This window comes from Erythrolamprus reginae, chromosome 3 (genome assembly GCF_031021105.1).
Source record: "Erythrolamprus reginae isolate rEryReg1 chromosome 3, rEryReg1.hap1, whole genome shotgun sequence".
NCBI classification, from domain to species: domain Eukaryota; kingdom Metazoa; phylum Chordata; class Lepidosauria; order Squamata; family Dipsadidae; genus Erythrolamprus; species Erythrolamprus reginae.
Window position 1 is genome coordinate 207,432,705 of NC_091952.1, and position 14,005 is coordinate 207,446,709.

Genomic DNA, 14,005 nt, shown 5'->3' on the forward strand with positions numbered 1-14,005 from the left:
TTCTCGACACAATCGCAAATTTTTGAATGTAATAGAATTATGTCTAATCCAATATTATGAACTGATATATAACAAGCTATACATGTTGTAGATGCTAACAGGATTGGTGTACAAATTTATTTTCTCTTTGTACCCCCCTTAATACCCTTCTTATTTTTCTGTACCCCCTGTTCCATCTCCCCCTTTTCAATAAATTAATAAATTGTTTTTTTTTTTAAAGAATAATTTCCATTAGTAGTTGTTATGCAAATCCTGGACAATTTTTTTTTTGCTACCTTTCTTAAACTAAACACCCAGGGGTGGGCTACTGCCCAGATGGGGAGGGGAATGCAGTGGGGTAGCAAAAATGGAGCTCCACCCCAGAGCACCCAAATTTGCACTGAAAGATGTTGAAAGAAAATGCAAGGCGTCCTGCATAAGCCACGCCCACAGTGTGGTAGTAAAAATTTTGGTAGCCGTTCACTGAAAACACCACAGTTGTTAAATAACTCATGCAACTAGTAAGGGAATACAGCTTTATTTTGCTAGTCAGAAGTCATCTGGAAAAGTCACAAATGGTGATTATATGGTCCTGAGATGCTGCAATTGTCGTAAATATATATTGATTGCCAAGCGCCCAAAGTTTGATCACATGACTGTGAGGATGCTGCAACAGTCATAAGTACAAGGACCCAGACTCCAAACTGGTAACAAAGGTAAGTGAAACCCATTATTGATGTATTAAATTGGTAAATTTCAAATCAAAGTCTGCTCAGTATAGGGAAGTAGGAAGGAAAAAGGAATGAAATAGAGTGATATCTTATTTTACTACCTGTAGTCAGCCACAACAGCTCATTTTTCATAAATGCTCAAGCAGACATAAGTTAATGTCATTATGTCTGGAGTGCCTGGATAAACCATGTCATCTCATATTTCATCAATTAATCCTTGAACAGGTCAGTTAAGCTTCTCTCCTTTTACTCTACATTGTGAGTGAACATATGCCCAAACTGAAATCTTGCCCTATTATAGATTTCACAATTAGCTATCAAAAGACCCTTGAAATTAGTTTTTAAGATGCCAAAAAGCTATGGTAATGGTCCAGATCATTGCTGGTCTGGCTCAGATGTGACATATCCCACTTTGCAATCTCTTCATATGGTTTATAAAGAAATTCTTTAGTAGGCAAAGAAATGTTCTGAGCCTGGTGAGAGATACTTCACATTGAGTGAGGGAAACAATAAAGCTTGTTTGGATTGCATTATTTTGATCTGGTACAGGAGTTGGCATTTTGATATAGATAGAATAAAGGACAAGTATCTAACAAGTCCCTTGGCTTGAAATCAACAAAATTGCTGTAGTGGAATAAGTGCCTGGTTGGAGGTAAATATTTATATAATATTTATATTTATTAGATTTGTATGCCGTCCCTCTCCGAGGACACGGAGCGACTCCCAACAAACAATACAGTCTACAAATCCAATGTTAAAAAGCAGAACAATTAAGAAACCCTTATTAAGATTATTAGTACACTTTCAGATCTGCACTAGTCAAGGAGTGACTCAGCACAAGACCTAGCATGTATAAGGAAAACTGCTAGAATACACCTGTAATGTGGAACATACACGTCTTAGATATAGGGTAAGGAAAACAAAGGAGGAGTTTTTGAAATATATTTCAGATGCTGCAGGAAGTGCTTCTGGAGGGAAGATCACCTGGTTAGCAGAGACTGGAACAGAGACACAGCCTGCTAGCTTAGAGCAGTTATAAGAATTGGGAAGAACTAGGTGCAGCAGTCGTTAGAATCAATGGTGGGTTCCTACTGGTGCGCTAGGTGATTTCATTCCAGTAGAGTCCATCAGATTGAACAATTTGTGCATGACCATTCCAGTGCCGGTCCTTCAGATGGCACCATCTTTTTTCCTGAATTTTTTTGGATTTTTTGCTTCGTGCACATGCAAGGAAGCAAAATTGTGCACCTGAATCAAGAGGATGCACAGGCAGTGTACTGGTATGCAGATTACCTACCATGTTAGAATGCAGTACTGCAGGCTACTTCTGCTGATCACACGCTGCCAGCAGTTTGGTAGTTCTGGTCTCACTGGCTCAAGGTAGACTTGGCAAGTGAAGGGTGTTGTGGTTGGCTCTGGCCCAGCTCCTGCCCCAGGGAATGTGAAGGTGGATGCAGGGGAAACTTCAACATGTCATAGGCCTGTGTTATTGCCGACAGAGTCAGTTCAGAGTTTAGTTTCCTCGGACCAAAAAGAAGGTGGGAGTGACTTGGAAGAGGGGGGCTTGGCACACAGCCCAGGCAGTCAATCTCCATTATCTTCCATTGATTCAGATGAAGACATCTTGGACCCACGCAAGTGTAGAATTATGCATAGAAGAGACCAAGTAAGGACATATTACAGGAGATAAGAGAGGCCACCTGTGTTTGGGTGGGGCTCCAGTAATTAGGGCTGCTGCTATAAATAGCAGCATGTGGGTTTGGCCGTTGTGGAAGAGTATCTGATCGCAGTTCTTCAGGAATCCTGTGTTGCTGTTTTCTGGACTTTGTTTGTTGATTTTTCATGCCTTTGAAACCAAAGCAGAGAAACGTGTGTGTGTGTGTGTGTGTGTCTCACTTCGTTGGAAGAAGAAGGGGTGTGAAGTTTCTTCACAGCTGCTAGCTTAGTACTTAATGACTGTTAAGGGAAATTGTACAGACTACCCGGTTGTTTTGGGATGAGTGCTCTTTGCAATACAAAAAGAGTGCTTAGTTTATTTTGAATTTTGTGATAAAGAACATTGTTTTGAATTTTCAAACGTGTGTGTGTCTGAAATTTGTATCCTTGAGAGCCCGGCGGAACAGAAGGGCTATCAAATTTTTTACTACCACACTGTGGGCGTGGCTTATGCAGGACACCCTTTCAGTGCAAATTGGGTGCTCTGTGGGGTGGAGCTCCATTTTCACTACCCCACTGCATTTCTCTCCCCTCCCTCGTCCGGGCAGTAGCCCACCCCTGGACTCGGCCTTCCATCCTTCCGAGGTCAGTAAAGTGAGGACCTAGACAGTTGGGGGCAACATGCTGACCTGTAAACTGCTTACAGAGGGCTGCAAAGCACTGTGAAACAGTATATAAGTCTAAGTGCTATTTCTATACTGTGTTGTGTCTACTAAAATTCAAAAGTTGGACAGTGAAACTTTGTGAATTAATGTCTTTCATGGGAAATGCAGTAAATGTCAAGTAGAAACTGAAGTGAAAAGATTTGAGGAGGAAGAGAAAATAAAGTGCCATATTTTTTGCACTATAAGATGCACTTGACGATAAAATGCACCTAGGTTTAGAGGAGGAAAACAAGAAAAAACATCAGGTGGAACCTGAGAGGATCACAGATAGGTGTCTTCTCATATTCCAGCTGTGCCTATTGACTCCCGCGGAAAAGAGAGAAGAGGTGGGCAATGACAAAGACAAAACACTCTGAACATTTTTAAGAGAAGATTGAACTGCCACTTGACAGGTGTGCTATAGGGTTCCTGCTTGGGCAGGGGGTTGAACTTGATGGCCTTCATGGTCCTTTTCAACTCTAACAATAGATAGATAGATAGATAAAAAGAGGCAGAGTTCAGCACTGTAAAGGGACCTCACTGCTGCGGCCTGGCTGCTATTCACCAAAAGACCAGCACCGTTTCCACCCACTTTTGGGGGGTACGTCCAGTGAAGGGCTACCAAAATTTTTACTGCCACACTCTGGGCATGGCTTATGCAGGACGCCCTGCATTTTCTTTCAACCTCCTTTAGTGCAAATTGGGTGCTCTGGGGTGGAGCTCTGTTTTTGCTACACCACTGTGTTACTCCTCTCCCCATCCGGGCAGTAGCCCACCCCTCGATATGTCTTATGGAGCAAAAAATACACTAGGTTATGACTTGATTTTTTTATATTACTTATACTATTCTGAAAATACAGCGAAACCCCTATTTTAATAGTATTTTCACTTGTGTAACCATGCTACTTTATTAGGATAAACTGACTAAGGGTAAATATCTTGTCCATAATAAAATCCCTTGTTTATTTAAATTCTGGCTCTATGTTTGTGTGTGGGTAATGGAAAGTGTGGATGAGCTTGGAGAAGAAAGGGAAGAGATGCAATCACAGCCTATAATGGAATATGGGAATTATCTTGGGGGAAGGAGAAAGAGATGCCACCTGAGAAACAATCCGACAAAAGAGAGAGGATACCCCTGAGATTTAAAGAGAGAAAAAATCTTAGAAAGGACCCTCCCATCAACCCACCCCAACAATCAAGTAGTTAAAAGAAGCAGCAGGAAGTTTGTATCTCCAGGTATGCAAGATGCTGTTAATGTGCTAATATGATGCCTGGTTTACCTAGGAGGACTGACTGTGTATGTATGTATCAACTTTTATCCTGACCCAGCCTCCAACAAACAGGCTGCTATGCTCTTTGAGTCAGCGTCGGCTGCAAAACAGGCTGTTTTAGGTACTCGCTAACCAGTGATGGGCTCCTACGGGTACGGTCAGGTACGCAGTACTAGTAGCAAAATTTTGGTCAGGTACACAGTACCAGTAGCAAAATTTTAATTTTTTTTTTCTCTTTTTTCCCCCTTCTGGGCTCTGGGTATGTTTTTCCTATCACAGTAAATGAGGTTGAATGTATATAATTTTTGAAGAGCTGTGCATGCGTATATACACTTTATATATTAGTTAATCAGGGGTGGGGTACTGCCTAGACAGGGAAGAGGAATGCAGTGGAGTAGCAAAAATGGAGCTCCACCCCAGAACACCCCATTTGCACGGGAAGATGTTGAAAGAAAATGCATAAGCCACGCCCACAGTGTGGTAGTAAAAAGTTTGGTAGCCCATCACTGTCGCCAACCCTATTCTTTTTTGGTGCTCTATACCTCACGAAAGTGTGTGACCTCTGAGCAAACAAAACAACACTGAACTGACCAGCAAAGCTTAAGGAAAAATGGGTAACACCTCTGCACACATAGCAGAGAGAGAATTAAAACCTCACACTAACAGTTTTCCATTTCTAAAAAATAATTTGTGCATATGACTTCTTGTTCAGTGACTCTTGATTGGAATCCAGTTATTTATGACTTAGTCAACTGAGTAAGACTACGTTTTTCCTTTGACTTGGTATCCTAAATCTTCAGCTTGACCTTGGACTGCGTGACTTGGAATTTGCCTTTATCCAAATTCTTAAGTCATACGTGTTATCCTGCTTTTACCTTTTTCTGTTACCTCCTGCTGCCTTGTCTGGAATTTGTAGTAACAAACCCTCCCTTTAAAACTGCCAGTATCTACAGTTTATTTTATTTTATTTATTTATTTAGTCAAACAATTATAGGGTAATAAAATTTGTACAAATAAAACATTAGATAAGTAATGATAAAAAGTAACAAAAGAAGACAATAGGACAGGGACGGTAGGCACAGTGGTGTGCTTATGCATGCCCCTTACAGACCTCTTAGAAAGGGGGAGAGGTCAATTGTAGATAGTCTAAGGTTAAAGATTTTGGGGTTAGGAGTAGAAACCATAGAATCAGGTAGTGCATTCCAGGCGTTGATTACTCTGTTGCTGAAGTCGTATTTTTTGCAGTCAAATTTGGAGCGGTTGACATTTAGTTTAAATCGATTTCGTGCTCGTGTGTTGTTGCGGTTGAAGGTGAAGTAGTCATTAACAGGTAGGACATTTTGGTATATGATTTTATGAACTATAATTAAGTCGGAACGGAGACGACAGAGTTGTAAGTTGTCTAAACCAAGAATTTCAAGTCTGGCGGAGTAAGGTATTTTGTTGTGAGAAGAGGAATGAAGGGCTCTTCTTGTGAAATATTTCTAGACTCTCTCAATTGTGTTGATGTCAGATATGCAATGTGGGTTCCATACAGGCGAGCTGTATTCTAGGATTGGTCTGACAAATGTTTTGTAAGCTCTTGTTAACAGTTCAAAATTACCAGAGAAGAAGCTGCGAAGGATTAGGTTAACAACACTTAAAGCCTTTTTGGCAATGTTGTTGCAGTGGGCTCTAGGACTTAGGTCATTGGATATGAGTACTCCAAGGTCTTTGACAGATTGAGGAACCGGTAGGGGGAAAAATTGGATTTCACCCCTGATTCAAACCCATGCTCTGAAGAGACTGGAGCCTCAAGTCTTTCCATACATACTTAGATAAGAATTTATATTACAAAATATTTTAAATATTTGATGACCCTCCATCAACATGAAAACCTTTCTTCTGTCCATGACACGTACAACATTATTGCAATCTCTTTTTGGTTTGATAGATATTTTTCTTTGTGCCTTTCAGAGACCATGACCAGCATTATTTGTACAATGTAAATTTCATACCACTGACATTATCAAAATGTGGTTGAGATGATGATCCAGAAGGGTATCATAAACATGACTGCTTACGATATATGACTGCTGAAACCAATTAAATGAAAAGCATTGGCCAGCATGCTGACTCCATTTGCCCCGAATCTCGGCAAACTGCTATATATATCCACACTGCATGTGTGTGGAACCTGAAGCAATTTGAAAACAATCTACAGTATTCCCTGAAGTCAGCATAAATTTGTCAACAACACATCTTGCTAGATTACATTTATCTCAATTTTTGATAGAATTTTTAAAACATATTGTAGGAATGTGATAGGGATAAGTTTCTTGGATTTACTAAAACAGTAAGATGGGATAATATTTGGCTTAGTAATAGTATTTTTCAAAACAAAACACCTTACAATAAGGAATCATGTAGTGTTTACAACTGGTATGATAGGATTGATACAGCTGTCAGTACACACAGATCCACTACCTCACAGAAATTATTTTTAGGCTGCATCGATAGAAATCTAATTTCTGAATCATGGGAGTAATCATTTCAGTATATTCACTTTTGATCCTAGACATACTTTTAAAAGGATTCGAAGAAATTGGAAGAGATTCAGAAGAAGGCCACAAGGATGATCAAAGAATTAAAAGACTGAAGGAACTGGGTATGTTTAGTCTTTAACAAAAGATTATTTTATTTATTTATTTACTTATTTACTTACTTATTTACTTATTTACTTACTTACTTACTTACTTACTTATTTATTTATTTATTTATTTATTTATTTATTTATTTATTTATTTATTTATTTATTTGGTTGGTTGGTTGGTTGGTTGGTTGGTTGGTTGGTTGGTTGGTTAGTTAGTTAGTTAGTTAGTTAGTTAGTTAGTTAGTTAGTCCATTTATTTATTTATTTATAATGGGGCAAAGAGAAATGGTAGTACTCTTCAAATATCTGAAAAGACATAAAATGGAACATTAAAAGTACGGTAGTTTGAAAATGCAACTAATTAAATCTTGCAGGTTTTTTAAAAAAAATCCTAATACTAGTAAAAAATAGTTCTGAGAACTGTACTGCTGGATTCTCTTTCACCGGATGCGTTCAGACAAATGTAGATAATTCTTAACATGAGTGATTGCTTAGCCAGCGTTCAAAATTACAAGAGACCCCTCAAAAAACTAAAAGAGCTACTTACAACCTGGTTTTGAAGTTATAGCCACTGCAGTACTTCTGTGGTAATGTGCTTAAATTTTGGTGGATTCTTCCTTACAACAGATGCTGCAGTGCCCCCCCCCCTCATGCCTATATCTACCCATCCTTTCCTGCTGGGCCTCCACAAGTCTTGGGTCTCTTCCCCATTCAATTTGGTCTCACACCCTCCTTCTTGCCCACATCATTGGTTGTGCACTTACATTTGGAAAAGCTCCAGACATCATGTTCAGGAAGGAGGGCAGGTCTATCTGCCCTTCAGCATCCCTAGGCTGCGTGGCTCCATTCTAGAAGCGAATAGGTACAATGAACTGTGGCAAGTCCAAAAGCGATGCCTGCTTCCCAGTGATGCTACCTGGGGATGCCAAGGGGTTGTTCTGTCTGGGTTCCCCCAGACGTCAACACCAACTAAAAAGAGTAGCCAGACACGCTGGTAAAAAGCAAAGTCACTTTATATCTTTGAAAACAAACACAGATAACAAAAACTGTTCTTACAAACTGGAATGCTATGAAGCTTCACAGAAGAGTCACGACGGCCAGACAATACAACAGGCTTCTTGCTGACACACACACCACTGTAGATATTAAAACCCACGCCTCCCCCAAGTTTTCAGCCTTCGAGGCCACAAGCCAGAATCAGAGACGCCAAGGATCGAAGCAAGGTCACAGGACTCCCAAAAGATAACTCTCCACAATACAGGAAGGGCGGGCCTGCCTTTTCAACCTTTCTGAGGAGAACCACACCCAAACCCAGATGTTGCCTATTAGGGATGGAAATACCTGGCTAATTGTCCCCTTCGTTGTGCTGCCCTTCTCTGCCTCATATCTATGATGGCTTGTGCGTTCTCATCTAATGACTCCAGGCTACTCACTGGGGAGAGCTCCCCTCTGGGGGTCTCAGGCTGTTCTCCCTCCTCCTCGTCCTGACATTCCTCTTCCCTGTCTGCCTGGTCCTCCTCGTCCTCCCCCTCTGAGCATGGAGCCGGCAGAGTTCCAGCCATTCCCTGAGGAGCCTCAGACTGAATCACAACAGGGGTAGAGTGCCCTACCCTCCTTCCTTCTACCATTTGGTGTTCCTGGAGGCCACATGGCACCATCCTGGAAGCTGGCATCATTTTTGGATCGATGCTGTGTTCCAAAATGAATTGTGGCTGCTCCTAAAATGGTACCCTCTTCTGGAATGGAGCCATGCAGCTAAGGGGGCAGAGCAGTCTACCTTCCTTCCTTAATATGAGATTTGGAACACAGGACATCTTCCAAAGATAGGTAAGCAATCAGACGTGGGTAGAAGGGTATGGGTATAGGCCACTTACCTTTTGTAGATCTCCAGAGCGCTACAAAAAGTGAGTGATCAGTGACAGGCTAGAGAAGAATAAACTATCCAGTAAGGTGGAAAGCAGGCCCAATGCCTGCATGGACCTGGTAGAGAAGGGAAAGTAGGCCCATAGTGAGTGGGGATCCAGGTGGCATGAAGCAGAGCACAAGATGTCTTGGGCTAAGGAGGCCTTCCCACACCTGAGGCACCCCATGCTCTGGTTAAATACTCATGCAGTTGTTTAATGACAACATTGGGGAGAACAGGAATGGAGATTATTAAGATGATCACATAGTCACCTCACTTAAGAACCATCACAATTTGTGATCATAATAGGCAGCTCCATTAGATTATAAGCAGAGAAATACTTGTAGTATTCTGCCTAAAATGGATTAATATGGATTTCTATGCTGAAATCCAAATCTTCTACAAGAATAGAACTCAATTGCCTAAATTGCTCCTTCTAATATGATTTTATAAATATTCTGAACTGAAAGAACCTAGAGCAGTGGTTCTCAGCCTGGGGGTCAGGGCCCCTTTGGGGGTCAAACGACCGTTTCACAGGGGTCACCTAAAACCATGGGAAAAGACAAATTTCCCATGGTGTTAGGAATTAAAGCTTCTATTCTGGCACCTTGGGACGTATTTTTTACAATCCGATTATCAGGCGTTTACAGTTGGGATGTCCCTCTGATTTTCCTGCCAATCAGCTTTAAAACTCTGTTGGGAAAATTAATGCTAGACTTATGGTTGGGGGTCACCACAACATGAAGAACTGTATTAAGGGGTCGTGGCATTAGAAAGGTTGAGAACCACTGACCTAGAGGAAAAAGTTGCATGTGGAAAATGAACTATTCCTAAATGAGAAAAAATAGAGGAGTCAGGAATGATATTTACATCAATGTACAAGTCTACGGAGAGGGGCGGCATACAAATCTAATAAATAAATAAATAAAATTCTTGACTAGTCATGACAAAGCAATTCATGCCTGCCTGCCTTTCCCCTATCTACTTTTGAATTTGGTGCTATGCCACATAAAGTCTGGTTGCTCTCAAACTTAGACAAGGTTTAAGATTATAGCTCAAAGAGACACATAACTCCAATGGATAATCTAGGCTGTGTGGGGGCAGAAACTACCCAAATGTAATGGAGTTACAAGATGAAAAAAAAGATGGATCTGAACTCAGTTTCTCAGGTCATAGCACATTCAGATAATCATAGTAGTAGTTCTATTATGAAATATATGTGGTCAGTCTGTCTATATCTTCTGAAATTGTCCTGTAAGGAAATCTCTTTTGGGGTGGGTAACTATATAAATATGGTATATAAATCTGCATATGGAAGTAAATCCAGCTATCTGAGTAGGCAGCAATTATGAGGTCACAGCTATTGGCTTTTGCACAGATGAATAGGATAATTTTCCAGGGATTTGTTGTTTTCAAGCACAATCATGTCCATGTAAGGATGGAAGAAAAGCTAATCTCTCAGAGTTTTACTCATAAAATGTAATTATGAGAACATGAGATCATACGTAATTTTCCAGTAATTTTTAATAAGCTAGGAATTTCCTCTTAGTAAAATACTGTAATTGACAAGCTATAAAACAAAGTCAGATTTATTAAAAACATGATTTATATTACAGTGTGTGCTATAACAATGTGATAAGTTTTGAGATCTAGATCTAGAACTATATAAGTCTGCTGGAACTTTCCTTCCAGGGAAAGTTCAGTCTGTATTTGTTTCTGGAATGCAATTTTTAAAAAATCAGTTCAGATTTCATATTTTATCATAAGAAACATTCAAATGTTGTGGAGGAGAGTTTGTTTTCTCTCCAAATATAAGGAAATTTGCAAGAAAAATAGACTTCTCTAAACATACCAACTTTCATAGAAGTTGATTTTTCAGTCATTGAATTCAAAATTCCCCTTTCCTTCCTGTTGTCATACTTTCTATAAGCAATATAATCTTGCTTCTCTTACCTATTAGGATAGTTCTGATAATGCCATTTATAGTATGCAATAGTTGTAGAGTAATAGTTTGGGCCTTGAGTTTTGTGAAGGCCCCGAATCCTAGGGAAACATTTTTTCCCCAAATTACTCCAATTTGCTATGAAATCAGATTGTGATCAAATCCAAATCTCTCCCTTAGTTTGCATCACTTATATTATACTGATACATTTCTAATTGTTACTATTAATTGTATTAATTGTTTATTGTTGATATTTAAAATAATATATATTTATAATGTATATGAATATTTTAGAATATTATGGAGATTACTCATCATAAATGACAGTACTGTACTTCATGTTTCATCACAACAGTAATGAAAACAAATTATTCCACAGATAACCTAGAAAGCTATCCAGATTAACTATTTATTACATCATTTAGCAATAGTTGTCATTATATATCATTAATATGGACATAGTGATGTCTAATATAGACTGTGATGTGTAACTGGTGCTATAAATCATTAGAATGAATAAAAAATCCAGAAATATAGGCTTAGCAAATTATTTAATCCTGTGTCATCAGAACCATGTTTCTATCATCGAGGAATTCTGTAATATGGAAAATAACATGGAAGATAACTTTTAAGCCATGTTAGATATAGAAACAAAAATATGGCCAACTTTGGAAAAGCAAGCCCTTAAAAAAAACAAATAATTTTATTAATCCATTTTCAAATAAACATACAATAATGCAAAATAATTTACGATACTAAAAATAAAAGGAAATTAAAATATTGCACAACACATTAAAAAGGACAAATGGCTGTGATTATAACTAGATCATGAGTTGACTGATCCGGTCTTTAAAATAACTCTCTTATAATATTGACCAAGTCTGTGGGGTTTTTTTTTTTCAAAAGAAAGATAATATGATATTTTTTGATTAACCAAATAAGTCTGACTATCCATGCATGTTTCATGACAATGACTAAGTAATAGAAGTGGGAATAGTTTAGAAAAACAATCAGTATATGGGAAATGGATATCTCAACATTGATACGTCTTTCATTAGTACAATGATATATAAAACTTTATTGATCCTTTTGGAATCTTAGTGGATGCTCTCCAGTTTACAAGCAAACCCAATAAATGTCACATATATCACAACTGTTACCAAAGAAAATCAGGTGGTGAGTGGATTAAAGAATGAGATATTTTGAAGAACTAAAACTATTTGCAAATAAAAAAGCAAAAGGCAACATTTACATATAGTGAAATAAGCTCAATAAAGGAAAGGGTGTTTTTTTTTAAAAAAAGTTTACTGTTAACCACGTAGATGGGGAAAAAATCCAATGCACACTAGAAATGAAGATACAGACAGAAACTTGAACAAAAGGATTTCCAAAATGTTTTTGATAAAGTTTCTCATCAACATTTCATAAATAAATGTAGCAATCAAAAGGAAAAGGACTGGTCCTTTTACAGAACAAAATATTTAAAAAGGCTAGTGGGCTAAATATGTTGTTTTATCAATAACACTTACATACATATATACATACATACATACATACATACATACATACATACATACATACATACATACATATATATATGAGAGGGGGGAAAGAGAGAGAAAGAAAGAGAGAGAAGGGTCTTCCCCTAGGCCCTGCCAGACAACATTGTCTGGCTGACGAGACCTGGAGAAGGACAACTCTGTGGGACCTGACCGGTCACTGGGATACATGAGGCAGAAGACAGTACCATAGGTAATCTGGTCCTAAATCATAGTGACTTTATAGTGATTTGGAGCACTGAGTGTTTTACAATGTTAGCATATTGCCCCCAACAATCTGGGTCCTCATTTTACTGAACTTGGAAGGATGGAAGGCTGAGTTAACCTCTAGAGTTCAAGATTGAACTCTAAGATTATGGGCAGCCTTGCAATATGGCATTCTACCCGCTTCACAACCAGGGCTCCTGCTTTTCACACAGCATGCCAAATTATAATATGTAGCATTAAGGAAACCATTGTGGTCCATAAATTGTGCTTTATGACTTAAGCAAATCCAGTACGGCATAAGGCAAAGTGTGGATTTAATCAATATAAACTGAAATTGATGTGATTTAACTTATATCAGCTGCCTGACTAAAGAATGAATAGTGAGATATAATATTTGCAAATAACAATTATGCACAATGATAAAATTTCAAGCAAATTATTAAAAAGACAAAATGATTCCTACAAGCCTGGTGTGCTTCAAAGCATCTTTATAAATGAACAACTTTCCATGCAAATAATTTTATGAGAAAGTGAGTCCCTTAATATGTACAATAGCCCCCAAAAGACTCTTTCCTGGTATCTTGGAAATTATTCAGAAAACAAAATAAAAGTATGCTATTTATATTTTTTCAGATTTTGATTGTCCTGTACCATCTAATATCAAAAGGGATTTATAAAGCTAAAAAGGTCCCAGAAAAGTCAACTCAGATTATCTGCAGAAGAAATGGACTTCACATCTCTACCAAAAAAAGCTAAGAGTTTGAAGATTTAAGTTCAGATGGTCAGATATTAACATTATAAATGGTGATGAGAGCAATAAGAATATTAAATGCCCTTCAAAACTGTAGAATTTGAAAGATAACAATGAAAGATAAATTAAAAATAGTATTCTTGAGAATTTGTGAAAATGAGTGAGATGATGTTATGATGGTCATTTGTATAAATGGACAAAATTATGTAGATCAGCTGTTTATTCCAATAATTTCATTTCCAAATGTATCACAGTTATTCTTAATGGGAAATTATGAATCTGAGGTGTATGGTTTGACTCCATAGTCATTACAATCTTATTGGACTTTAGTTTGCCTTCCTAATGGTGTAACAGCATTTTATCCATGTCTGATTCCAATAATTTTTTACAAAGGAAACTTTTAAGATGAAATGTTATCAAGAATTCTTTGGCAATATGAAGCCTGGAAGACTTTCAAATTTCTAAAAATATGTCCAATGATAATTGTCTTTATATTAATTTAATTAAAGAATGATGTCTTGCTTTTATTCCTGGAATTCTAAATGTCTGTGGGGTTCTCAATCATCCAGGTTATGGTTTTCCCAAAGGTGCTTTTTTCAAATGGCAACCAGAGAAACTTTTTGGATGAGAAGTGAAATGTTTAAAAAAAAAAAACCAAGAAAGTCCAGTT

The 14,005-nt window shown here is 38.1% G+C and overlaps 1 protein-coding gene and 1 long non-coding RNA gene across 4 annotated transcripts in view; one reads left to right on the top strand and one right to left on the bottom strand.

The window, feature by feature from the left end:
- LOC139165917 (uncharacterized) overlaps positions 1-13,862 on the top strand; it is a 29,287-nt gene extending 15,425 nt beyond the window's left edge. Inside the window, exons 3-4 of one of the 2 annotated variants that reach the window (XR_011558839.1) lie at positions 6,899-6,988; positions 13,218-13,862. This is a non-coding gene — a long non-coding RNA (uncharacterized lncRNA). The remainder of the gene's footprint in view (positions 1-6,898; positions 6,989-13,217) is intronic. The other variant, XR_011558840.1, reaches the window with a different exon arrangement.
- NOL4 (nucleolar protein 4) overlaps positions 1-14,005 on the bottom strand; it is a 140,338-nt gene that overhangs the window by 118,932 nt on the left and 7,401 nt on the right. The window lies entirely within an intron of this gene.